At 51.4% G+C, this 26,687-nt stretch overlaps 1 protein-coding gene across 1 annotated transcript in view; it reads left to right on the top strand.

The window, feature by feature from the left end:
• Positions 1–26,687, top strand: part of FSTL1 (follistatin like 1) — a 79,567-nt gene that overhangs the window by 35,793 nt on the left and 17,087 nt on the right. The gene's annotated exons all lie outside the window — the stretch shown is intronic.

The raw sequence follows: 26,687 nt of genomic DNA, 5'->3' as shown, positions 1-26,687 counted from the left end.
TGAGGGAATTAGAATTAGAATTAACCAGGTTGGAAAAGACCTTTGAGATCATCGAGTCAAACCTATCACCCTACACCATCTAACCAACTAAACCATGGCACCAAGCACCCTATCAAGTCTCCTCCTAAACACCTCCAGTGATGGTGACTCCACCACCTCCCTGGGCAGCACATTCCAATGGCAAATCTCTCTGGGAAGAACTTCTTCCTAGAGGCTGAGGGTGCTGGGGTTATTTAGCCTGGAGAAGAGGAGGCTCAGGGGAGACCTTATTGCTGTCAACAACTACCTGAAAGGAGGTTGTAGCCAGGTGGGGGTAGGTCTCTTCTCCCAGGCAACCAGCACTAGAACAAGAGGACACAGTCTCAAGCTGTGCCAGGGAAGATTTAGGCTGGTTGTGAGGAGAAAGTTCTTCCCAGAAAGAGTGATTGGGCATTGGAATGTGCTGCCCAGGGAGGTGGTGGAGTCACCCTGGAGGTGTTCAAGAGGGGATTGGATGTGGGACTTGAAGCCATGGTTTAGTTAGTCATGAGGTGTTGGGTGATAGGTTAGACTTGATGATCTCTGAGGTCTTTTCCAACCTTATTGATTCTATGATTCAGGACAAGGCTGTGGGTGGGAAGGGTTGTGCAGGGGGACCTGAGGCTCGGCAGCGCTTTGGTGCAGGAACCAGCTGTGCCAGCCACAGCTCGTAGGGAAGCCATGAGTTGGGTTGGTGACCACATGCATGGCACAAAGGCACCTCATCTTGGACTGTGATTTCTGCAGGGTGGTGTGAAATGGGTCTGTTTGACAGTTTGTGTGGTGTGAAACAAGAATGGTAGTTGTTTTGGGGAGATATGGAGGGTAAAGGACCTGTCTTGAGAGTACACCCCAAAAGCAGCTACTTTGTTCCATCTTCCTTTATTGCTGTAATCTGTCTGGTGTGCTTATGGCAGTGGTACAGATTATAGAATCATAGAGTTATAGAATTGTTTTGGTTGGAAAAGACCTTTGAGATCGAGAGAAGGCAGGGAGGCTCTGCAGAGGGATCTAGACTGACTGGATTGATGTGCCAAGACTGAGTGTATGTTTCAATAAGGCCAAGGGCCAGGTTCTGCACTTAGGCCACAACAGCCCCTAGCAGCACTACAGTGTTGGGGAAGAGTGGCTAGAAAGCTGCTCAGTAGAGGGGGCCCTGTGGGTGTTGAGTAACAACTGGCTGAAGATGAGCCAGCAGTGTGCCTGGGTAGCCAAGAAGGCCAACAGCATCCTGGCCTGTATCAGGAAGAGTGGGACCAGAGAGGTGATTGTCCCCCTGTACTCAGCACTGGTGAGGCCACACCTTGAGTACTGGGTTCAGTTTTGGGCCACACACTACAAGACAGGACACTGAACCACTAGGGTGTGCCCAGAGAAGGGCAACAAAGCTGGCAAAGGGCCTAGACCACAAGCCTTATGAGTAGCAGCTAAAAGATCTGGGGTTGTTTAGTCTGGAGAAAAGGAGGCTGAGGGGAGACCTTCTTGCTCTCTACAACCACCTGAAAGAAGGTTGTAGAGAGGAGGGGTTCAGTCTGTTCAACCAAGTAACAAATGATAGGACAGGAGGAAGTGACCTGAAGTTCTACCAAGGGAAGTTCAGGTTGGATATTAGGAAGAATTTCTTTACTGAGAAGGTTATCAGGCACTGGAACAGCTTTCATGGGGCACTGGTGGACTCATCATCTCTGGAGGTATTTAAGAGTCATGTAGGGCTTAGGGATATGGTTTAGTCAAGGACTCGTCAGTGTTAGCTTAATGATTGGACTTGATGATCTTAAAGGTCTTTTCCTGTCTGGGCAATTCTGTGATTCAGCCTGCTCCAGTGGAAGAAAATAGAACATGAGCCTCAAACAGTATGATACTGTGGTGGTCTAAGCCTTAACTGAGAGTTAAGAGCTCAGATGGGAGCAAAGCTGAGAATCTCTCCCCTGCTCCCCACTCCTCCCTCCCAACAGAGAGGGGAAAAAAAGGGAAAGGAGCAAATCCACCAAGCAATAGTTTGGAGTCGGCCTGGAAGTAGAGAGGTAAAGAGTTTTCTTTAAACAAAATATATATATATATAATATATAAACCAATAACAGGTAAGGTTCACAAGGGCAAGGAACAAGGATGGATGGGAGGGGCACAAAGAAGAAGAATACAAAACCAGTCTCTCTCTGAAGAGGCACAGAGGCAGCAGGGAGAAGGATCAGGTCCAACCACGAGGCAGAGGAGCAGGAAGGCAGCTGCAGTAGCTCTCATCCAGGAGAGGCAGGAGCCAAAAGGAGACCTAATAGCTGCAATGCCCTACTTTTTATACCCTAGCTGGGCAGGGAGGGGGGAGTGTTTCCCAGGGGGGGAAAACACCCTGCAGGGAGGGCAAAGCACTTGCAAGCCCTCCCCCCTGGTTTGTGTCTTTTCAGAATGGGCATTAACCCACCACAGATACCCACAAACTGTAAGAACATTGCTTGCTGAGGGAGTCCCATGGTTTTCTATGTGGTCCCTTCCTTGAGACTTGGCATGCTTCTGCTTTGCCTGCACAAGGAAATGTGGGCATCAAGATCCTCTCCCAGGACAGAACAAGTTTCACCTTGTTTCAGCAAGGTCAAGGTTTTTCGCTGTGGCTCTGGCAGGTTTGGTGGTTTCTCTTCCACTATGCCTGGTGGCTTCATTTTTTTTATAAACAGAAGTGTTTCTAATTCCATGTAATTATAATTCCATTATAATCCTTGGTGAGCGAGGGCTGCAGCTGCTGGCCAGGCTCTGAGCTTATCTCTGCCAGCAGCCTGTGCCGCAGGCCGCTGTGATCCTTGAGACCTGCCTTCAGCTCTCCTGAGCTGTGCCAGCTTCACTCAGACAAAAGGAGTGAAAGGCTGGGATTAGAGGGGTGCAGGGGAGGCCATCATGCAGAGAGGTTCCTTCTCTTGCTGGTTTTGAGAGTTAAGGCAGAGCTTCTGCCCTGGTGCCAGAATTTAAGTGGGAACTACTGGTGGCAGCAGTATGCTGGGCTGGAATTCTGCCAGACCACTGACAGGCTCTCCCCTTAGCGCCACGATGAGACTGAGCTCCACACGGAGACCACAGGCAAGCTTTCCTTCTGTGTTTGGGGTTGGTTTGGCTTGTGCTGGGCAGGGGAGATAAGGTGCATGCAAATGTCCACGTTGCAGCTCCCCAGGCTCCTGCCAAGTGCTCCAGTGGTGCACAAACCCTGAAGTTTCTGACCAAGTCTTCAAGTGCTCTTGGGATTTCCTCTTCATGGCACAAGTTGTCCAGTGGTGGGCAGTGATGCTTCGTGGTTTGGAGCTAGGAGCCATGGAGACAGAAGAGATGAGAAACACATCTTGTTATTAAGCAGGTTTGTGTGCTGATAGCATCTTGCCCTCTGCATTTTGCACCATGTCTGCTGAAGGCCATCATAGCCCCTGAGGGAAGCAAGGGAACTACTTTGTTTTCTGCTGGGCTAGTTAGGGGGCCCTGAGGGGTGGCTGCTGGCCCCGAATCAGAGGGGGTTTGTGCCAAGACCTCGCAGCGTACCTGGCAAGCAGGGTTTTGCCAGCTGGCAGAGTGGCAGGCCTCTCTGGGCTGGAGGCAGCTCCTCCTCCCCAGCAGCGTGCCCACAGCTGCTTCGAGGAAAGCCTGCAAGCCAGGAATGCGTAAGGATGCCGGCAGCTGTGAGCACTCACAGCCTTTCATCTCCAAAACGTGGCCAGGCCACAGGGCAGAAAGCAAAACATCCTGGGAAGAGCTCAAGAAGTATTACAAAATAGTTTGTGCTTTTGGAGGCCATTCAAGCAGTCATCCCTCTTCTAGGAACATGGACTGCAGGAGGCGTGGAGAGCCTCAGGGCAGCTCACAGGCTTCAGCACCCTCCCCTTCTAGCCTAGGGCAGCACCATAGCAAGTCTCTAATATCTCATTGCTGTCCCCAGAGCAGTGAGAACAGGGAGACACACAAATGCTCAGCTTCTTGTCTTGGCACTGGTTGGCACTGGTTGCCTGTTCTTACTGATTTGGAGCCAGACAGGCTACAGAAGTTCAAAAGCCTCTTTTGAAAGTGCCTGCAGTGATGCACCCATCAGAACAAGGTCTGGGAAGGGGATCCAGGCACCCATTTCCCAGCTGCAGGCAGTTGTACACGAGTCCCAGATGCTCCCTGCTTCTAAAGACAAGCCCAAGTATCTCTGTGCCTCTCTGTAATGGAGGTATCAGCCTATCATTGGAACTTCTGCACACAAACCTCCTGGGGAACATTTGCTCACCAGCTGGGTTTGGCTGGTTCCAGCAGGAGGAGTGATACTCTCCTCTGCTGAGAACTGCAGTGTCTTGGGGTCTGAGGGATGGGAAGTGATGGGATGGGAGTGAGTCTTTGAGAGCAGGGACGGGCGTTTGCAACCCCAGTGCCATTTGGGCTGGGAGCTGCATTGTTAAAGCAGAGCTGTTTGCTCTGCCAGAGTGACTCAGAGGAGAGGATGCTTTCCCTGAAGCAACTTCTATCTGGGTTATCATAACCACCAAATAGAGCTGTGGCTTTCTTTAGCAGTTTGTTTGTTTGTTTCTTAAATGAAGCCACTGAAGTCAGCATCAACAGTCTTCCCAGCTAGACAGGAAAAAATTCCATCTCTGCAGAGAGGGAGGGAGAGAGAGAGATGTCTGCAAGAGTTCTTTGTTAACTCCAGACGTGGTCTCAAAGAGCCAGATGGAAGGAGATGAAAGAATGAGACAAATAGGTTGCTCTAGACAGCAAATAAGTATGTTTCAGGAATAAAGCCACAGGAATTTTTTGGGGTGGTTTTGTTTGGTTTGTTGTTGGTCTTCTTGTTTGTTATAATTCTTCTCTGCCTGAATCAGGGAGTCAACTCAAAGTTTCATTTCAGCTCAGCTGAAAATTATTTATTTTTTAGCATTCTCAACAGGAGAAAAGGGACAGACTCAACAAAAAGCTGCTAAGCTTATCAAAACACAGTTTTGTTTTGAATAGAAGAGAATTCACCACGTTGGAAAAGGCCTTCGAGATCATTGAGTCCAACCTATCATCCAACACCATCTAATCAACTAAACCATGGCACCAAGTGCCTCGTCCAGTCTATTCTTAAACACCTTCAGTGATGGTGACTCCACCACCTCCCTGGGCAGCACATTCCAATGGCCAATCTCTCTTTCTGGAAAGAACTTCTTCCTAACATCCAGCCTAAACTTCCCCTGGCACAGCTTGAGACTGTGTCCTCTTGTTCTGGTGCTGGTTGCCTGGGAGAAGAGACCAACCCCCACCTGGCTACAACCTCCCTTCAGGTAGTTGTAGAGCACAATAAGGTCTCCCCTGAGCCTCCTCTTCTCCAGGCTAAGCAACCCCAGCTCCCTCAGCCTCTCCTCACAGGGCTGTGCTCCAAACCCCTCCCCAGCTTTGTTGCCCTTCTCTGGACACCTTCCAGCAAGTCAACATCTTTCCTAAACTGAGGGGCCCAGAACTGGACACAGGACTCAAGGTGTGGCCTAACCAGTGCTGAGCACAGGGCACAATGACTTCCCTGCTCCTGCTGGCCACACTGATCCTGATGCAGGACAGGATGCCATTGGCCTTCTTGGCCACCTGGGCACACTGCTGGCTCATGTTCAGCATCTTATCAAAATAAAACACTCACTCAATCTTAGAAGTAATTTTGGAACCAAAGCTGTTCTCTGAACTAGGGACAAATTTCCAAATAGTTTTGGTCAAGCTCAAATAGCATTTTCTAGTGAATTAGCTCTCAGTCTGAAAAATGATCCCCAGCCTTATGTAGAAATTATGGGAAACCAATAATCACCTCTCTTGTTTCCTAATCATAGAGGGAGCAGCTGAGAGAGCTGGGGTTGTTCAGCCTGGAGAGAACGAGGCTGAGGGGAGACCTTCTGGCTCTCTACAACTGCCTGAAAGGAGGTGGGAGCAAAGTGGGTGATGATCTCTTCTCCTCAGTAGCAAGTGATAGGATAGGATAGAATAGAATTAACCAGGTTGGAAAAGACCTTTGAGATCATTGAGTCCAAGCTATCACCCAACACCATCTAATCAACTAAACCGTGGCACCAAGCACCCCATCCAGTCTCTTCCTACACACCTCCAGTGATGGTGACTCCACCACCTCCCCAGGCAGCACATTCCAATGGCCAATCTCTCTTTCTATGAAGAACCTCTTCCTAACCTCCAGCCTAAACCTCCCCTGGCACAGCTTGAGACTGTGTCCTCTTGTTCTGGTGCTGCTTGCCTGGGAGAAGAGACCAACCCCCTCCTGGCTACAACCTCCCTTCAGGTAGTTATAGAGAGCAATAAGGTCTCCCCTGAGCCTCCTCTTCTCCAGGCTAAGCAACCCCAGCTCCCTCAGCCTCTCCTCACAGGGCTGTGCTCCAAACCCCTCATAAGCTTTGTTGTGAATAGCCTCAAGCTGCACCAGGGGAGGTGTAGCTTGGCTATTAGAAGAAGCTTCTTCACTGAAAGGGTTCTTCAAGGAGGTGGTTAGAATAGAATAGAAATAGAAATAGAAGAGAATAGAAATAGAATAGACTCAGTATTCAGTATCACTAAGGTTGGAAGAGACCTCAAAGATCATTGAGTCCAACCTGTCACCACAGACCTCATAACTAGAGTAGGGAGGACACTACTGCCCACTGCAGGCTTGAACTCATGACCTTCCCATCTTATGTGCTACCAACTGAGCCACACTGTGTAGACTAGACTAGACTAGACTAGAATTAACCAGGTTGGAAAAGACCTTTGAGATCATCAAGTCCAACCTATCACCCAGCACCATCTGATCAACTCTCCCTATCCCTGAAAGTGTTTCTGAGTAGCAGAGATGTGGTATTGAGGGACATGGGTTAGCAGCACACTTGATAGATAATGGTTGGCCTCAATGATCTTTAGGGTTTTCTCTCGATTGAAATGGTTGTGTATGAATTGCCTTCAGGCTGCAAGTGCTGGCATGCCTGTGCTGTCAGCCTGGCACAGAGGCTGTGGTGTGGTATTGCCTCCCCTCCCACTGTGGGCTGGGAGAAGTGGGAGTGACTGAGTCTTCCCTGGGGTACACGTGTGGCTGTAGGGCCTGCCACTTCCAATCAGCACCACAGAGGTTAGTAACGGCTCAGTAACACTCACCCTTCGTTTTGTTTACTGCTCCACTGCTGTGGGAGGGAACACGGTTGTAACAGGTATCTTGTGAAGGCAAGAAGACTGTGAGCTGTTGGTCAGGGGGGTGTCAAGGAAATAGCATCCATCTGCTGCACTAACAGCCCACACAGCATAGCTTAACCTCTGGAACAGGAGGGGTTAAATCAGAAGTGAAACCAGGGGACCATGAGAATGAGCCACTACGAGCACAAGCAGCTTGCCTAAGAAAAAGCCTCCATGTCTGGCCAAGCAGCAAGAGTGGGCTCAGTGTGAGCTGCAGGGGCAAAGGGGCAGGGGGTGGTTGTGGTGCCAGTAGCCCAGGGTGATCCCCATCCTTGGGACATCAGTGGGAAGGCTGGAAACTCAGACTTTGGGAGTTTTCTTCTTTCCTTCCAGCTGTGGCAGTTACCATAGTGACTGGATTGTACAGCATGTTTCCTAGTGATGCTGCCCGTTTTCTCATGGCCTTATCAGAACTCCTTGGCTACCTCAGTAAAGAGGTCAGCCATTAAGCACAAGTCAGAGAGATTTAAGTGCTTTCCCTACCACAGAGGGGAACCTCTTCAGGGTAGGTGTGAAATGGTGTTAGCTCTACACAGGGATGGTTTCAGGTGCTGGTGTCTGGGCTGGAGGCTTTCTAAGGGATAAAAGGGACAGCAGGAGTTGAAAATGGAATGAAGCTGGAGGTGGGGAGATTCAGGCTGGAGGTGAGGAGGAAGTTCTTCACCATGAGAGTGCTGAAGCTCTGGAATGGGTTGTCAGGGAGGTGGTTGAGGCCCCGTCCCTGGAGGTGTTTAAGCCCAGGCTGGATGAGGCTGTGGCCAGGCTGATCTAGTGTGGGGTGTCCCTGCCCATGGCAGGGGGGTTGGAACTAGATGATCCTTGTGGTCCCTTCCAACCCTGACTGATACTATGATACTAAGAAAAGCTGGTCATAACTCGGGAATCCCAGTTCCCTTCTGCTGGGGCCTGGGTGGCTCAGCGCTGCTATTCTCTGGCCCTGTGTGGGGCTGCAGGGTGACTGCCCCTGCAGCTAATGAGATTAGCTTGTTGCTTTGGTCTGAGAGCAAAGAAAAACACATGCACATCTCTGCCTGTAGTTGGTGTGCTTGTGAGCCCTCCCAGTGTTCCTCTTGCAGCAAGGATTTTCACTTAGTTTTTACAGCAGTGGTTTTCCTCTCCTCTTTCCAGTACGGATGAGTCGGCTCACACACACTTCTGCCAGTGGTTAGGTCTTCAGCAGTAAAAGTTGAGGTTACAAGAACCTAGGGAGCTTGCTTTGTACCTGCCTACTTCCTGAAATCCTAGTTTGCATTTTGAAGGTCACAGTGTGACAGAGCTTTTGCAGACTTGCCTTCAGCTCCCTTTGGATACAGGGATGGGGGTTAACCTGTGATGGGGCAGTCCCTCTTTGGCAGATGCACCTCTGATAAGCACACTCCAGGTTAGTTCTTCTGTCTTCCCAAACTCCTCCTCTCTTGCAAGTTGATTTCACCTCACTTCTGTTTCCAGATTTTCCCATTAGCCTGATAGCCATCCCTGACTATATGGTTTCAGGAAGGGATTGCTCTGTCAATACCATGGGCCAAGAAAAGTTACCTAGACAAAATAATGCCCAAGAATGAAACTAATTCTCACTCTTCCTCACTTTTCTCACTGTGTAAAGATCATCTCAGGACTTTTCATGTAGTAAAGAGGCATCAAAGGAGAATGACTGTGACAAAGAGCACTGTTCCCTGGGAATTTGCTCTTGGCCATACCTTCTCCAGCAGCACCATTGGGTGGAGCAGCCCTGAAGCTGTTCTGCATTAACGAGGATTGAGCAAGTTCTTGACCAAGGATAGAAGATGGGAAGCATAAAACTGGCTTGTGTCCAGTTCTGGTCTCACTCTTGCTCCCACACTGAGGCTTACTCAGTGCTTCCCACCAGTCCCACAGTGATTTCCATTGCTTATTTTGTGATGTGCTGTGGAAGAAGGCAGGTAAAGAACAACCCAAATTGCAGAGCAGGGAAGGATCCTCAAATCCGTTGCATGTGATGGGAGCAAAACCATTAAGGGCAACAAAGCTGGGGAGGGGTTTGGAGCACAGCCCTGTGAGGAGAGGCTGAGGGAGCTGGGGTTGCTTAGCCTGGAGAAGAGGAGGCTCAGGGGAGACCTTCTTGCTGTCCACAACTCCCTGAAGGGAGATTGTAGCCAGGAGGGAGTTGGTCTCTTCTGCCAGGCAACCAGCACCAGAACAAGAGGATACAGTCTCAAGCTGTGCCAGGGGAGGTTTAGGCTGGAGGTTAGGAAGAAGTTCTTCCCAGAAAGAGAGATTGGCCATTGGAATGTGCTGCCTAGGGAGGTGGTGGAGTCACCATCATTGGAGGTGTTTAGGAAGAGACTGGATGAGGCACTTGGTGCCATGGTTTAGTTGATTAGATGGTGTTGGGTGATAGGTTGGATGCAATGATCTTGAAAATCTTTTCCAGCCTGGTTAATTCTATTCTATTCTATTCTATTCTATTCTATTCTATTCTATTCTATTCTATTCTATTCTATTCTATTCTATTCTATTCTATTCTATTCTATTCTATTCTATTCTATTCTATTCTTGCACAGGAAGCCAGAGACCAGCTGGTAAACCTCAGGATTTCCTGTACTCTGTGTTCCTCTTGTGTATCCAGTAGAAGAGGTGAGGGGGTGCTATAGGGTTGTACATTCTAACTTGCCTCCAACTGCTCAGCTCTCCCTTCCCTTTGCTCCACTGGAACTGGGTGATGGTTGAGAAATGTGCCAGATTTGGATCCCATTCAGAAATAAATCCTTCCAGCTGGCCAGAAAAAGAGGCAACAAAGCTTCCTGGCGGTAACGTCTGCAGGGCTTCCGAGTGTGGGAAATTAGGGGGACCAAGGATGACAGAGGAGGGACTGACATGACACAGAAAGATCTGTGCATCACCACAGATTTAGGGCTTGAATGGGAACATTTGAGCCTGTATATGACACAAACCACCTCAGAGTGGGTGATAGAGGAGGTTGGGCTGGGGCTGCTGTGTGAGTGTGCCCCAAAATGGAGCAGATGATTTCAGGGCTTTGGTGCTGGGCTTCATGTGCTTGGACTTCTTGTGTCCTGTGGTGGAAGGAGCATGCCTTTGGGGAAAAGCCTGCTGAGAGGAAAAACCTTCCTTTTACTATTGAGTCTGGCTGTGCTTGGAAGAGAAGAGAGGTGATGGCATCTGTGTTTAATGGCTGGGAGGATTTTGTGATCCACAGCTCTCCTCTAGGTTGGAGGCCAGGGACGGTGCTCCATCTCTGGTTTCCTGCCCTGAGGAAGAGCTTTTCCTCATCCTCCTGCTTTACACCTTCCTTTTGGCAAGAGCTTTCTCTGACTACTCCCAAGGTGCTGTGATTTGTCTCGTGCTACTTGCCTGCAGAGTGGCCCCTGCCTGTTGAAATGCAGGAGTCAGTGCTGGCCTTGCTTCGTTAAAAACATGAAAATAACAAGATGGAGAATTGCAATTCCCAGAAGCCCTGGGATGGCAAAAGAGAGCCTGGCCCAGGGCACTCAGGATCTGGAAGAGAGGATCATGCCCCAACAAGAACTATGACTTGTGTGTCTGCAAACCAGTCCTGGCTTCAGACCACAGAGCAAAGGGAGCTGAGCTGCTGTCTTCTGGTCATTCTTGAGCAAACCTCTTCCCTTGGGCCTCTCTTTTCCAGTCTGTTGCATGAGGAAGATGATACCAATCTCATCCCACAGGTCCTATGGGACTAGCTTAATCTGGGCCCTTTCATGTGCACTGGGATCCTTCCCTGTGCACAAGGGTTGTTTTCTTGTCCAGATGTGGTTAACTGGATTCCTTCCCCTGAGAACTGTGGTGCAGCAGCAGCACCACCACCTCCTCTACTCCCGTGGGACTGAGTCTACCTTGCTCACAGCTGAAGCCTCTCCAGCTGGTTCAGCAGGCACAGATGAGTCTCTGCCTCCATGCCTTGCAGGGAGCCTGTGCTAGCAAGAAGGTTCCTGATGGCTACAGAGGAGCTGTGGCAGGGCAGCATTGAGCCCCTTCTTCCTGAAGCACTGCAGGGTTGGGTGGAGGGAAGGAGTGCTCAGAGACAGTGCAGTTTGGGGCCATCACGTGTTTGAAACTGTGAGTGTGAGGATTGCTTTGGGGTGAGTGAGAGAGCGAGGCTGCAGCTGTGAGAGTGCTGCCAGGCACAAGCTCTCTTCCCTCTAACAGCCATTTTCCAGACTTGTTTGCAGTAGAGATTTCCTCTTCCCCAGACTCTCATGTCATTGTTCCCCTTATGGGGCCTCACCGGTCATTGCCTTGTGGTGGAAAATATGAGGTGGTGGGGGCCAGAGCACAGACATTCCTTCCAGCTTAAGAGGGAAAACAGTCCTCATGCAGTGGAGTCCCCCAGAGAGGTGTGCCTGCCTCTGTAACTGTTTGCAGCACTGTGCTGTAAGAGAAGAGGGCTGCTTGGCAAAGGCCTTTTCTCCTCATCATTAGGGTGTGAGGAGAAAAGCCTCCTCCCAATTCCTGCTTCCCTTTCCTTGCAGCCATCAGCCCCTGCCTGCTTTCTGTGGAATACAAGAAAGCCATGGCTGGTGTGTCAGGGCTGCAGTCCCTGTCAGGGGTCACTGGGGAGGTAGAACTCTCTCTACCCGCTCCACTAATCTCCACAGGGCAGTAGTGCCAAGGCAGTCTTCTTTGTAGCAGTGGCAGCATCATCTGATGTCTTAATCTCCCAGGCAGAGTCAGGAACAAATACCCATAAGCAGGCTGCCATGGGTAGTGTTGTTCTTCTGTGGCCTCTTGCAGAGGTCACCAACTTTACGGGCCCCCTGTCGTCATAGAGGTCAATTACAGCCTTACCTCTGCCCTGCTTAGTACTCTGCTATGATGCACATGGCAGTTTCATGGATCAGGGACTGAGCAGGCAAGGCCCTGCACAAATGGGTGAGGTATGGGGTTTGCAGAGAGGATACCTTCTTGTGGACAAGAAGGCCAATGCTGCATTAAGAAGAATGTGTCCAGCAGGTCAAGAGAGGTTCTCCTTTTGCTCTACTCTGCCCTGGTGAGGCCTCATCTGGAGCATTGTGTCCAGTTCTGAGCTCTCCAGTTGAAGAGAGACAGGGAACTACCTCAAGGAGTCCAATGAAGGGCCATGAAAACAACAAGGGGACTGGAACATCTCTTTACATGGAGAGGCTGAGAGACGTGGGGCTGTTTAGCCTGGAGAAAAGATGATGATGTGATCTTATCAATGCTTATCAATATCTAAAGGGTGGAGGTCATGAGGATGGGATTCAGTTCTGCTCAGTGGTGATAAGTGATAGGACAAGGGGCAGCAGGCACAATCTAGAACACAGGAGGATTCAGATAAGGAAAAATTTCCTTCGAGTGTGCCAGAGCCCTGGAGCAGGCTGCCCAGAGAGGCTGTGGAGTCTCCTTCTCTGGAGACTTTCAGAACCTGCCTGGCTGTGTTCCTGTGTGATTTACTCTAGGTGATGCTGCTCTAGCAGGGGGGGATGGAGTCATGGTCTTCAGAGGTCCCTTTCAACCCCTACCACTCTGTGATTCAGCTCCAGGAGCTGCAGGTCCCTTCTCTTGCCTAGTTGCCTCTGCATCCAGGTTTCCTGGGAGCACAGCCTGATCCCAGGCATGGGCAGAGATGTATGCTCTGCCTTGTGTCCCATCAGCAAAAGTCAGCTACCATTACAGATGCAGCTATTAACCATCCAAAAGCCTTTAAGGGCTTTTATTTAGTATGGCAGTCCTGGATGTCAGCTGAGATGTGGGAAGGGACTTGGGAGGGGGAGTGTGGGGACTGGTTTGGGACGTGTGCTCCTCTGTGGCAGGCATCCCGCAGGGGCTGTCGCAGCTCCCAGCACTGGATGGCAGTTCTCAGCCCTGGCTTGCAGCTGGCTGAAATACCTCAACAGTGGAAGCTCCAAGGAACGGGAGAAAACAGAAGTGAGATGGGGTCTGTTCCTCAATGCAAGGAAAACGCTGGGGAGGAGAACAAGGGTCAAGGTGGGGGAAGACTGAAGAGGGGCTTAGGTGGGGACCTGCCCCGAGGGATGCAAGCAGCAGAGCAGTAACGCTGAGTCTGCTGAGACAAAAGGCTGAGCCACAGAGATGTTTGGTGGGGTTCTGCAAAGGAATTGCAGCCTGGTTCCCCAAGGAAGCAGAGCTAGGTCAGCAGGCTGGCTGTGCCTGCCCGTCTCTTGCCTCCAGTGAGTCTTGAATCTCTCCGCCTGTTTCCGCCGCAGCTGATAAAGCAGTGGAGGCCTCCGAGATAATGGGATCCAGCTGGTTTGTGACTCTAGGTGACTGGCTTAATGAGAGGGGCCTCTGAACACCACACCCACCCAGGAAGGAGTCCATACACTGCCCTGGAACTAGCTGACAGGTAGGCTGTGCAGTAAGAGCTGTTGGAAACTGGACTTCATTAGTTCTGCTGCTCACAGGATGGCTTTAGGATTTAGGAGAGGAGAAATCCTGGGGGGGGGGGGGTTGTTGTTGGGTTTTGTTAGTGGTGGTGGTGGTTGTTTTTTTCCAAATGGTGCTGCATCCAGTGTAGACTTCATGCTGACACCCTTCAAGTAGGATATTGTTAGCACTGGGCACATTGTCAAATCTGTGTGTGGTCGCAGGGCCCTGGGGAATCCAGCTCTGGTCCAGACTTTGTCTCACAAACATCTTTTCTTTTCCTTTTTAACTAACTAACTAACTTGAGGAGAGCCTGTTTTCTGGCTTGCTGAGTTGCCCAGCACCACCTTTGCTGGTCTGAGCTGCAGGACACATACCATGTGCCTGCCCAGAGAAAAGGGGTTGGGGAGCTCCTGGCAAATGGATGGTTCCAGAGGGCGCCAGTTAGGGACTGGGTAACACAAGACCTGTGGAAGGGTGCAGCTGGGTCCTGATGTGGTCCTGCACCAGTGGATTTGGCAACATCTGACAGCAGATCTCATAGAAACATAGAATCAGCAATGTTGGAAAAGACCTCAAGGATCAAGTCCAACCTGTCACCCAACACCTCAGGACTAGTAAACCATGGCACCAAGTGCCACATCCAATCCCCTCTTGAACAACACCAGGGATGGTGACTCCACCACCTCCCTGGGCAGCACATTCCAATGGCAAATCTCTCTTTCTGGGAAGAATTTCTTCCTAACATCCAGCCTAAACCTCCACTGGTGCAGCTTGAGACTATGTCCTCTTGTTCTGGTTGCCTGGGAGAAGAGACCAACCCCCACCTGGCCACAACCTCCCTTCAGGTAGTTGTAGAGAGCAATAAGGTCTCCCCTGAGCCTCCTCTTCTCCAGGCTAAGCAACCCCAGCTCCTTCAGCCTCAGACAATATGGATCACTCCACAGCCCACTGTGCCATCCTAATAGTGATGATGTCCTGGGAGGTAGGTTTCAGCAGAGAGCTGAACTGAGAATGAGATACAGTTCAGTCCCACAGTGCTGGGTTTATCTCCATCTTGTCTTTGAGAACTGCGAGTCAAACCTTCCAAGTTGGACATAAAAGGTAATTTGTGGGGGGATTTCTTTCAGAGCCTGTGGATGTCCTGAAGCAGTAGCCTCAGGGAAGAGAAATTGCAAAGCTTGCCTTACCTCTGTATTTATGGGACACCCAGTGTCAGGGGTGCCTGCTTGTTTCATGCTGATCTGCTCAACGTAGGCTGCTGCCAGATTTCCACCCCATCACATCAGAATGTTAGCTCTGGGGAGCTGCTGCAGGAAGGAGGTGAGGTTTGCAGAGAGGAACAAGTGCTTTGCTTGTTAGCTGTAAACTGGAACAAGGAGACAAAAGGCTGGAGGTGACAGGCTGCATGCCCCTGTGTGCCCTCCAGTGAACATGGGATCTGCTCTCCTTGGATCTCTTCTCTGGGGCACACTGCTCTCCTGCCCAGAGGCATGCTTGAGTAATGGGATGAAATGCACAAGACAAATTGCTTTCTCCGTGTCACCTCTGTACGGGAGTTGCTGTTTTCCTCATCCCCCTGAGCTGCTCTGCTGCCTAGCCCTCTTTTGGTTATCACAGCACAGTGCAGTGCTTCTCCCTCCCAGCCCCATGACAGGAGAAGAGAGGTCGAGAGTCAGGAGTGGCTTCTTGCCTTAGCTTTCTGCATCACTAACTTAGGACTTTCTATCTCCAAATCTTTCTGAGTTGAGAAGACATTGCTAAGACAACAGCTGAATGAAGGGCTAGGTTTCATGGCTGGATGTTGAGTTGATTTAGAAATTGTGCAGGCAGCACTGTTCACAGGTGGCACCTTGGTGTGTTCAGAGACCACTTCTACCTATTTGTGTGTCAGACCATGGCAGGGAACCGGAAAAAGCTATGTGGGTGGGCAGAAAGGACTGACAGGAATACACAGCTGCAAAGCACGTGTCTTCCTGTCTGCATGGAGGGAGTGTGTTGTGGATTGTACTGGGCATGTCCAAAACCATCCCCCCAGCTTTTACTGTTGCCTTCTTTGAGGTGTGGGAAGCTGTGTGAGTCTTGCAACCCTGGTCATCATTTTGGTGCCCTTAAGTTTTGCCTTTGTACTCCTCCCATTTGTATGATGCATAGGATTGCCTCATGGAGGAGCTTCCTTTGTCGCATCTCTAGGACACACTGATTTTTCTAGCACATCAGGGCAAAAATGTAAAGCCTTGATTTTTATGGCGTCCTGGCCTGTATCTGGAGCAGTGTGGCCAGCAGGAGCAGGGAAGTCATTGTGCCCCTGGACTCAGCACCGGTGTTGTAGTTTGAGCTGGGTGCCCCCCTGGTGCATTCACTTCCTGTGTCCAGAAGTCCAGCCCAGAGGGATGGACACAGGAAAGTGTGTATTCCCTACCATAATTCTTTGCACCACTATAAGATCCAGTGCGGAGTCTGGCACTTTCTCTTTCCTTCCCTCTCCGAGACTTGGTAACTGGGGGAGAGATCTCCCGGCCATGGGCCTGATTGGGCCCAAGGCCACAGGGGGATGGGCAGTCTCAGGCCTGGCCAGCTGAGACTAGCCCAGCAGAGGGAGGGGGAAGGAGGAGCCCTGGGGGTTTTGGATGCACCCTCAGGTGGGGATGGGATCTTTCTTTGTCACTGCGCTTTGGGTTTTCTGTAACATTCACTGCTTTCTATTTAAACTTTCATCACTTTTGCAATCCGTTTGTCTGAGTCGTTATTTCTGCCTGTGGTGGGGAGGGGACCTGCCACAACCCATTACATTTTGGCGCCCAACGTGGGGCGCCAATAAAAAGAGTGTGGTGGTTTGAAAGGAAAGGCTCTGCTTTCCCTCCCCCACTGAGAAAGAGACCACGGCTAAACCCAGTCGGAGAAATGAGAGTATATTTTACAAGGAAACAGATTCTGTGTAACACAACAAATACAGGTATTTTACAATATATACAGGAATATACAGCAAATGAACTTAACCAGAAACCAGACCCCCCACAGAGGGGCTTCCCCCTGTGCCCCCTTCAACCCCCTACCTCCCTTCTCCCCCAAAAGAGGTAGAAGAAGAGACGAGGACAGTTAACAGGGCAGGAAAGGAATAAAAGCCTTGCACAGGGAGTTAGTATCTTAGTTGGCCAGAATCCCAGAAGCAGATCCAGCCGAGAGGGACAGCGAAGGAAGGAAGACTGAGAGAAAGTTCCCAGCTCCCCCGGGTCCAATCTGACCTCCCACAATCCTTAGCCAATGAAATTCGTTTAGAATACCAAAATATTTTACAAACATTTAGCCAGTGTGCCCCTTCCTTAAAGGCACAGCGTCAAACGGCCACAACCGGTTAGGCCACACCTTGAGTCCTGTGTCCAGTTCTGGGCCCCTCAGTTTAGGAAAGGTGTTGAGATGCTGGAAGGTGTCCAGAGAAGGGCAACAAAGCTGGGGAGGGGTTTGGAGCACAGCCCTGTGAGGAGAGGCTGAGGGAGCTGGGGTTGCTTAGCCTGGAGAAGAGGAGGCTCAGGGGACACCTTATTCTACCTGGAGGGAGGTTGTGGCCAGGTGGGGGTTGGTCTCTTCTCCCAGGCAACCAGCACCAGAACAAGAGGACACAGTCTCAAGCTGCACCAGAGGAAGGTTTAGGCTGGGTGTTAGGAAGAAGTTCTTCCCAGAAAGAGAGATTGCCCATTGGAATGTGCTGCCCAGGGGGGTGGTGGAGTCACCATTATTGCAGGTGTTTAGGAGGAGACTTGATAGGGTGCTTGGTGCCATGGTTTAGTTGATTAGATGGTGTTGGATGATAGGTTGGACACGATGATCTTGAAAGTCTCTTCCAACCTGGTCTATTCTATTTCTATTCTATTCTACTCTATTCTATTCCAGCAAACAGCACAGAGCATTACAGAACCATAGAATAGTTTTGGTAGGAAAAGATCTTTGAGGTCATCGAGTCCAACCATCAGCCCAGCACTGCTGTAGCCACTAAACCATATCCCAAACTGCCACTCTACACTTTTTGAACATCTCCAGGATTTGTGGCTGCGCCACTTTCCTGGGGAGCCTATTATACTGCTTGTCCATTCTTTCAGTAAAGAACTTTTTCCTCCTATCCAATCTAAACATGTCCTGCCACAGCTTGAGGCCATTTCCTCTCCTGCTATCACTAGTTATCTGGGAGAAGAGACCAACATCCACCTCACTGCAACTTCCTTTCAGGTGGTTGTAGAGAGCATGAAGGCCTCCCCTCAGCCTCCTCTTCTCCAGACTAAACAATCTCAGTTCCCTCAGGTGCTCCTTACATGATTACATGAGGGGTCAAGTAATTTTTCAGATTTCCACAAGCTGATGCCAACAGAGGGAAAATATCTGCAATCACTGCCAACAGCAGAAGAGCTTTGCACTTGTGTCAGTAGGAGCGGGACAGCGGGTAGGAAGTTCTCCAGCACAGTACAAGCTGCTGAGAAAAAGACTTCTGAGATCCCCAAGAGGAGGTTTTGTATGAAAGGATGTGCGGAAATCAGAAGAAATCTGAGGTGCATGATAACTCCTTACATTGTAGGAGAGGGTGATCTTGCTGCTCCTTTCCCAGAGAACAGAATAGAGTAGAAATTAAATTAACCAGGTTGGAAGAGACCTTTGAGTCCAACCTATCACCCAACACCATCTAATCAACTAAACCATGGCTTCAAGTGCCACATCCAATCCTTTTCTGAACACCTCCAGGGACGGTGACTCCACCACCTCCCTGGGCAGCACATTCCAATGGCCAGTAACTCTATGAAGACTTTCTTCCTAACATCCAACCTAAACCTCCCCTGGCACAGCTTGAGACTGTGTCCTCTTGTTCTGGTACTGGTTGCCTGGGAGAAGAGACCTGGCTACAACCTCCCTTCAGGGAGTTGTAGACAGCAAGAAGGTCTCCCCTGAGCCTCCTCTTCCCCAGCTCCCTCAGTCTCTCCTCACAGGGCTGTGCTCCAGACCCCTCCCCGACTTTGTAGCCCTTCTCTGGACACCTTCCAGCAGCTCAACATCCTTCCTAAACTGAGGGGCCCAGAATTGGACACAGGACTCAAGGTGTGGCCTAACCAGTGCTGAGTACAGGGCACAATGACTTCCCTGCTCCTGCTGGCCACACTGTTCCTGATGCAGGCCAGGATGCCATTGGCCTTCTTGGCCCCTTGGGCACACTGCTGGCTCATGTTCAGCCTACTCTTAACCAGTACCCCCAGGTCACTCTCTGCCTGGCTGCTCTCCAGCCACTGTGACCCCAGCCTGTAGAGCATGCATCACAGCAGAAATCCCTGTGTCTCCCTTCAGGCAGTGGGGCACTGTGGACATGCAGCTGCTTGCACAGGTCTTCTCTGCAGGTAGAAGTCTGCTCTTCTCCACAGCTGTGTTTTGTTGCTGAACTGTTAGTAGTTTCAGCTTTTACAGGATGGTTGGAAAAGGCTCTATTTCTGCCAAGTGACACCAGGCAAGTTGTGGCTCAGCAGGGGCTGGAGGAGGCAGCTACCAAGGGAGAGCTGCGGTGGGCAGCAGCAACCAAGGGAGAGCTGCGGTACACAGTCTCAAGCTGCGCCAGGGGAGGTTTAGACTCAAGGTGAGGAGAAAGCTCTTCACTGAGCGAGTTGTTCGTCATTGGGATGTGCTGCCCAGGGAGGTGGTGGAGTCACCGTCCCTGGAGGTGTTCAAGAGGGGATTGGATGTGGCATTTGGTGCCATGGTCTAGTCATGAGGTCTGTGGAGACAGGTTGGACTTGATGATCCTCGGGGTCTCTTCCAACCTTAGTGGTACTGTGATACTGCGGTGGGCAGCGGCAACCAAGGGAGAGGTGCGGTGAGCAGCGGCGAGCAAGGGAGAGGTGCGGTGAGCAGCGGCGAGCAAGGGAGAGGTGCGGTGAGCAGCGGCGAGCAAGGGAGAGGTGCGGTGAGCAGCGGCGAGCAAGGGAGAGGTGCGGTGGGCAGCGGCGAGCAAGGGAGAGGTGCGGTGGGCAGCGGCGAGCAAGGGAGAGGTGCGGTGGGCAGTGGCGAGCAAGGGAGAGGTGCGGTGGGCAGCGGCGAGCAAGGGAGAGGTGCGGTGAGCAGCAGCGAGCAAGGGAGAGGTGCGGTGGGCAGCAGCGAGCAAGGGAGAGGTGCGGTGGGCAGCGGCGAGCAAGGGAGAGGTGCGGTGGGCAGCGGCGAGCAAGGGAGAGGTGCGGTGAGCAGCGGCGAGCAAGGGAGAGGTGCGGTGGGCAGCGGCGAGCAAGGGAGAGGTGCGGTGGGCAGCGGCGAGCAAGGGAGAGGTGCGGTGGGCAGCGGCGAGCAAGGGAGAGCTGCGGTGGGCAGCGGCGAGCAAGGGAGAGGTGCGGTGGGCAGCGGCGAGCAAGGGAGAGCTGCGGTGGGCAGCGGCGAGCAAGGGAGAGGTGCGGTGGGCAGCGGCGAGCAAGGGAGAGCTGCGGTGGGCAGCGGCGAGCAAGGGAGAGCTGCGGTGGGCAGCGGCGAGCAAGGGAGAGGTGCGGTGGGCAGCGGCGAGCAAGGGAGAGGTGCGGTGGGCAGCGGCGAGCAAGGGAGAGGTGCGGTGGGCAGCGGCGAGCAAGGGAGAGGTGCGGTGAGCAGCGGCGAGCAAGGGAGAGGTGCGGTGGGCAGCGGCGAGCAAGGGAGAGGTGCGGTGAGCAGCGGCGAGCAAGGGAGAGCTGCGGTGGGCAGCGGCGAGCAAGGGAGAGCTGCGGTGGGCAGCGGCGAGCAAGGGAGAGGTGCGGTGGGCAGCGGCGAGCAAGGGAGAGGTGCGGTGGGCAGCGGCGAGCAAGGGAGAGGTGCGGTGAGCAGCGGCGAGCAAGGGAGAGGTGCGGTGGGCAGCGGCGAGCAAGGGAGAGGTGCGGTGGGCAGCGGCGAGCAAGGGAGAGCTGCGGTGGGCAGCGGCGAGCAAGGGAGAGGTGCGGTGGGCAGCGGCGAGCAAGGGAGAGGTGCGGTGGGCAGTGGCGAGCAAGGGAGAGCTGCGGTGGGCAGCGGCGAGCAAGGGAGAGCTGCGGTGGGCAGCGGCGAGCAAGGGAGAGCTGCGGTGGGCAGCGGCGAGCAAGGGAGAGGTGCGGTGGGCAGCAGCACCCTTGCCCATGAGGCCTTTTTTTCCTTCGTGCATGTGGTCACTCACATCTTGCTGAAGACATGACAGAGTTTTCATGCAGTCCCACCAGCACAGCAGTTTGCAGGCCCTTGGGACCCCATCAGACCTGCACCTGGCACTGTGTGTTGGCATGTTGAGCCAGGCTCAGTCCCAGACATCTGGGCGCAGGCAGGGGCTGGAATACGCTCCCACCCTGGGTGCTTACTCTGTGCTGGAGGTTGGCTCCGGTTCCTGCCAGTGATGAGAAACAGCCCTTCCCCATGCCTAATTTTAGCTCTCTACCTTGAGGCCCTGCATTGCTGGTTGCCATGGTGATGCTGCCTCCTGCTTTCTCACCTCTGGGTGCCTTGGAAATGTCTCTTTTTGTCTAATTTCTCTCCAGGAAGCAGCATCTGAGGCAAAAGCAGTGCATGTGGCTTACAGTGCTGTCAGCTCAGGTCTTCTGCTTAGCACTTGCCTATTCATATGCAAGAACCCTTCATCTGTGGGGTTACACTTCCTAGCCCCCTGAAAGCAGTGTGCATTCCTATCCTCGTTTGGCAGCCAGGCTGGTCCAAGCATACATGATGCTACCTGGCTCCCTTGAGTTTCTACCAGCTCTCTCCATGGTTTTTGCCTGAGAAGATATCTGGGGAGGTTGCTCTCTTGTGGATGCTGTGGGGTGAACTCAGGAGTGCTCCTGTGCTGTGACAGATGCTCTGGAGTCCAGGCATTCCTTCCTGTCCTGGCTTTGTGCTGCCTGCTTCACAGAATCACAGGATGGTAGGGGTTGGAAGGGACCCTTGAAGGACATCTAGTCCAACCCTCCTGCTAACATGTCCAGGTGGGTTTGGAGTGCTTCCACAGAAGGAGATCCCACAGCCTCTCTGGACAGCCTGTTCCAGTGCTCTGCCAATCTCAAAGTGAAGAATTTTTTCCTATGTTTAAGTGGAACCTCCTGTGTTCCAGTTTGTATCCGTGGTTCCTTGTCCTGTCACTTGACACTGCTGAGAAGAATCCAACTCCATCCTTATGGCACTCACCCTGTAGATACTGATAAGCATTGAAGAGAGTCCCCCTCAGTCTCCTCCAGGCTAAACAGCCCCAGCTCTCTCAGCCTTTCCTCATAAGGTAGATGCTCTAGTCCTGTCATCATCTTAGTGGCTCTCTGGGCAGCAGAGGACTAAATGAAAGCATTGGCCAAGCAGGGAGAGCTTGGGCATCTTACCTGAGGCAGAGAGAGGAACTGCTGTGTCAGAGCTTGCAGTGTAAAGGCCACCGTGCAGCAATTAACGACGGCTCCCTGCCCTTTCCCTTCCGCCTGCCGGAGCACGCTCTGCACAGGGATGAGTGGCACTTCCTAAGCTCACAGTGACAGAAAAGCCAGTGGCAGCTCACAGGGAGAAAGCAGTGTTAAAACCCATGATTCCTGGCTCCCAGGTCCTGAAATGAATTTAAGGGTAATGACATTGGAACGCTGTGGAGACCTTTGTGTGTGTGACCTTGCATTTAAACCTTTGCAGTTCTTATTTTCGAGCTTTCAGGTGGTAGCTGCAAGAACGAGCTCCTTAATATTGAAGTGGCAGCTGCCATCCCTGTTTACTCTCATGACTCCAGTAGATGGAGCTTTAGAAAGACCAAACATGACAAGGCCTAAGGCAGGATCAGAATATCTGTCAAAAGAAACTAGTTTGGCTGACAGCATCTAGAAGGTTGCTAGAGAATAAGGAGTGAAGATCATAAAGCCTCCTTCACAGACACCCACTGTACTGGTCCATTGCAGAGAATCATAGAATCAATAAGGTTGGAAAAGACCTCAAAGATCGTCAAGTCCAACCTGTCACCCAATACCTCATGACTAAACCATGGCACCAAGTGCCACATCCCATCCCCTCTTGAACACCTCCAGGGATGGTGACTCCACCACCTCCCTGGGCAGCACATTCCAGCAGCTAACAACTTTCTCTGTGTAGAACTTCTTCCTAACCTCCAGCCTAAACCTCCCCTGGCACAGCTTGAGACTGTGTCCTCTTGTTCTGCTGATGGTTGCCTGGGAGAAGAGACCAACCCCCTCCTGGCTACAACCTCCCTTCAGGTAGTTGTAGAGAGCAAGAAGGTCACCCCTGAGCCTCCTCTTCTCCAGGCTAAGCAACCCTAACCCCCTCAGCCTCTCCTCACAGGGCTGTGCTCAAGGCCTCTCCCCAGCCTCTGGACAGAGTTCACTAGAGTTCACAGTTCCCTTGGTCACTCAGAACATCAGTCTCTCTTGACTGCAGTTCCAAAGTGACAGCCACACTCAGCAGGTTCATCCATCGTACTCAGCGGTTACGGACCCATGGTACCAGCTAGGTGTCTCCCACAGAACCTGCACCTGGAAAACCATGGAGGCAGCATTCCCATGCACGGGCTCAGTCACTTAATCAGTGACTTATCATAGTATCAGTCAGGGTTGGAAGGAACCACAAGGATCATCCAGTTCCAACCCCCCCTGCCCTGGGCAGGGACACCCCACACTAGATCAGGCTGGCCACAGCCTCATCCAGCCTGCTCTTAAACACCTCCAGGGACAGGGCCTCAACCACCTCCCTGGACAACCCATTCCAGGGCTTCACCACTCTCATGGGGAAGAACTTCCTCCTCACCTCCAGCCTGAATCTCCCCACCTCCAACTTATGATGGAGTAGGCTGCTGCAGAGCTCATGCTAAGATGTTAGCCTGACTTTCAGTCCTTTTCCTTGGGGCAAGAGAGTCCTGATTCCTGATGACAATGATGAGACAAGTGAGCCTCTTTGGACCACTCCTTACAGGGGGACAGGGCTGGGAGCTTGCTGATTGCAATTCTGGCTGACCATGGATAAAGGGAGGCAGAGTAGTGCCACCTATTGCCAGGCACCTGGATTACAAACCGTGGTGGGTGAGTGATCACAGAATCACCATGGTTGGAAGAGACCTCAAAGATAATCAAGTCCAACCTGTCACCCAACACCTCATGACTAGACCATGGCACCAAGTGCCATGTCTGATCCCCTCTTGAACACCTCCAGGGATGGTGACTCCACCACCTCCCTGGGCAGCACATTCCAATGGCTAACAGCTCTCTCAGTGAAGAACTTTCTCCTCACCTCCAGCCTAAACTTCCCCTGGCACAGCTTGAGACTGTGTCCTCTTGTTCTGGTGCTGGTTGCCTGGGAGAAGAGACCAACCCCCTCCTGGCTACAACCTCCCTTCAGGCAGATGGTGGTGGTTAAAACTTGTGGCTAGCTCTTTTTTCCTCTGGTCTTTGACTCAGTGAGGGCATGAACAGGTTGTTTGAAGCTTTATAAATGGATCAGCACCTACAATCATAGAATCTTTTTGGTTGGGAAAGATGTCTAAGGTTATCAAGTCCAATCATGATCTAACTCTACCCAGTCTGGTGCTAAACCACATCACTCAGCACCACATCTCTGTGTCTTTGAAACACCTCCAGGGATGGGAATTCATCCACCCCTCTAGGAAGCCTATTCCAGTCTTTCAGAACACTTTCAGTGAAAAAGTTTCCTTTGATATCCAACCTAAATCTCCTCTGGTGCAACTTGATGCCATTTTCCTTTCTTCCTACCACTTGTTACTAGGGGGAAAAGGCTGAGACCCAACTGTCTCCAACCTCCTTTCAGGGAGTTTTAGAGAGCAGAATGGTCTCCCCTCAGTCTTTGTATTCTACAGACTAAACAACCCTGGTTCCCTCAGCCACTCCTCAGCCTCATTGACCTTCTCTGGACATGCTCCAGCAATTCCATGTCTTTCTTGTAGTGAGGGCTCCAAAACTAAACCCAATACTCAAGGTGTGGTCTCATGAGTCCCAAGTATAGGATCACAGTGCACTAGCCTGGTGCTTCTGGTCACACTGTTCTTGATACAGGCCAGGATGCTGTTGGCCTTCTTGGCCACCTAGGCACATGACAGCTCATTTTCAGCTGGCCATTGATCAACACCCCCAGGTCTTTCTGTGCTGGACAGCTTTCCAGCCACTCTGCCCCAAGCCTGGAGTTCATTGGGTTGTTGTGACCCAAGTGCAGGACTCGGCACTGGGCCTTGTTGAATCCTATACAATTGCTCTTGGTCCATCATTCCAGCCTGTCCAGGTCCCTCTGCAGAGCTTTCCTATCTTTGAGCAGATCAACACTCCCACTCAATGTCATGCCATCTGCAGACTTACTGAGGGTGCACTCAATCCTCTCATCCAGATCACTGATAAAGATACTAAAAGTAACTGGCCCCAATAGTCAGCACTGGGAAACACCACATGTGACCAGCTGCCAACTAGATATGATTCCATTTACTACCACTCTTTGGGCCTGGCCCAAAGACTCAGAACAAGAGGACACAGTCTCAAGCTGTGCCAGGGGAGGTTTAGGCTGGAGGTTAGGAAGAAATTCTTCCCAGAGAGATTGGCCATTGGAATGTGCTGCCCAGGGAGGTGGTGGAGTTACCATTACTGGAGGTGTTTAGGAAGAGACTGGATGGGGTACTTGGTGCCATGGTTTAGTTGATTAGATGGTGCTGGGTGACAGGTTGGACTCAATGATCTCAAAGGTCTTTTCCAACCTGGTTAATTCAATTCTATTCTATTCTACTTCTATGCTATTCCACTCCTATTCTATACTATTGTAAAGATAGCCCAAATGAGCAGAGATCAAGAGTAATACTTGAGAAGGTAAGAAGTCGTTGTGTATTAAGAGTGAAGACTCATAGCAGATGTGGTTTGAGCTATTCTGCTGATTATTTTGCATTCCTCACTCTTCTGCCTCTGATACAAAACTGCTGAGGAAGCTAGTTAGTTGGCTAGGCTCAGCTAGATACTGAGGGTACAGGTGGAACGTGTTAGATGAAATGAGTCACAAAGAAATTAATGACAAAGCATGGCACTAAACCAGGATCTCCCAGGTCTGAACCCCTGGAACCATCTTCTATTTTGCAAGTCTAAGAAGAAAATAAAAAAGAAGACATGAAAAGTAAATGGTGGCTTTACTGAAAACATGATGAACCTGTGGGAGTCTTCTTGCTAGGTGTCACCAGTTTGGGAACACAGTGGGACTTGAAAAAAGTCCAGTCCCCCGTGCCCTTTCTCAGGCATGATTTGGGGGTTAGCACAGAACAGCAATAACCAAGATGTAATTCACACACAGCCACCCTAATTAAGGGCTAAGACAGTTTAACAGTGGAGATATAGGCCATTCTGTCCAGCTTGGTCTCATCTCCAGCAACCCTGTGCATGCTTGATTTATTAACTCAGACACCACCAAATCCACAGCAGAATCTCTGCAACAGCCTGCAAGGAGTCAAGCACCATGAAATCCACGAAGGAAATCTAGTAATGGCCAACTGGTTAGGCCACACCTTGAGTGCTGCATCCAGTTCTGGGCCCCTCAATATAAGAAGGACATTGAGACTCTTGAATGTGTCCAGAGAAGGGCAACGAGGCTGGGGAGAGGCCTCGAGCACAGCCCTGTGAGGAGAGGCTGAGGGAGGAAGCTGGGGTTGCTTAGCCTGGAGAAGAGGAGGCTCAGGGGAAACCTTAATGCTCTCTACAACTACCTGAAGGGAGGTTGTAGCCAAGAGGGGGTTGGTCTCTTCTCCCAGGCAGCCAGCACCAGAACAAGAGGACACAGTCTCAAGCTGCACCACGGGAGGTTTAGGCTGGAGGTGAGGAGAAAGTTCTTCCCAGACAGAGTTGTTAGCGACTGGAATGTGCTGCCCAGGGAGGTGGTGGAGTCACCGTCCCTGGAGGTGTTCAAGAGGGGACTGGATGTGGCACTTGAAGCCATGGTTTAGTTAGTCATGAGGTGTTGGGTGACAGGTTGGACCTGATGATCTCTGAGGTCTTTTCCAACCTTACTGATTGTATGATTCCATGATCATGTTCCATGCATGCAGTATTTACAAGACATCCTTCTGGCTGGAAAAGACCAAGGTACAGTGAGCTGTGTGTCTGAAACAGCAGCTCTGATCCATCACCATCCCTAGAAGTGCTCAAAAACTGTGTAGGTGGTAGCCCAGG

The sequence above is a fragment of the Dryobates pubescens genome, chromosome 8 (genome assembly GCF_014839835.1).
Source record: "Dryobates pubescens isolate bDryPub1 chromosome 8, bDryPub1.pri, whole genome shotgun sequence".
In the NCBI taxonomy this organism is placed as follows: Eukaryota; Metazoa; Chordata; class Aves; order Piciformes; family Picidae; genus Dryobates; species Dryobates pubescens.
The sequence above is the reverse complement of the archived record's forward strand: the minus strand, read 5'-3'. Positions and strand labels throughout refer to the sequence as shown.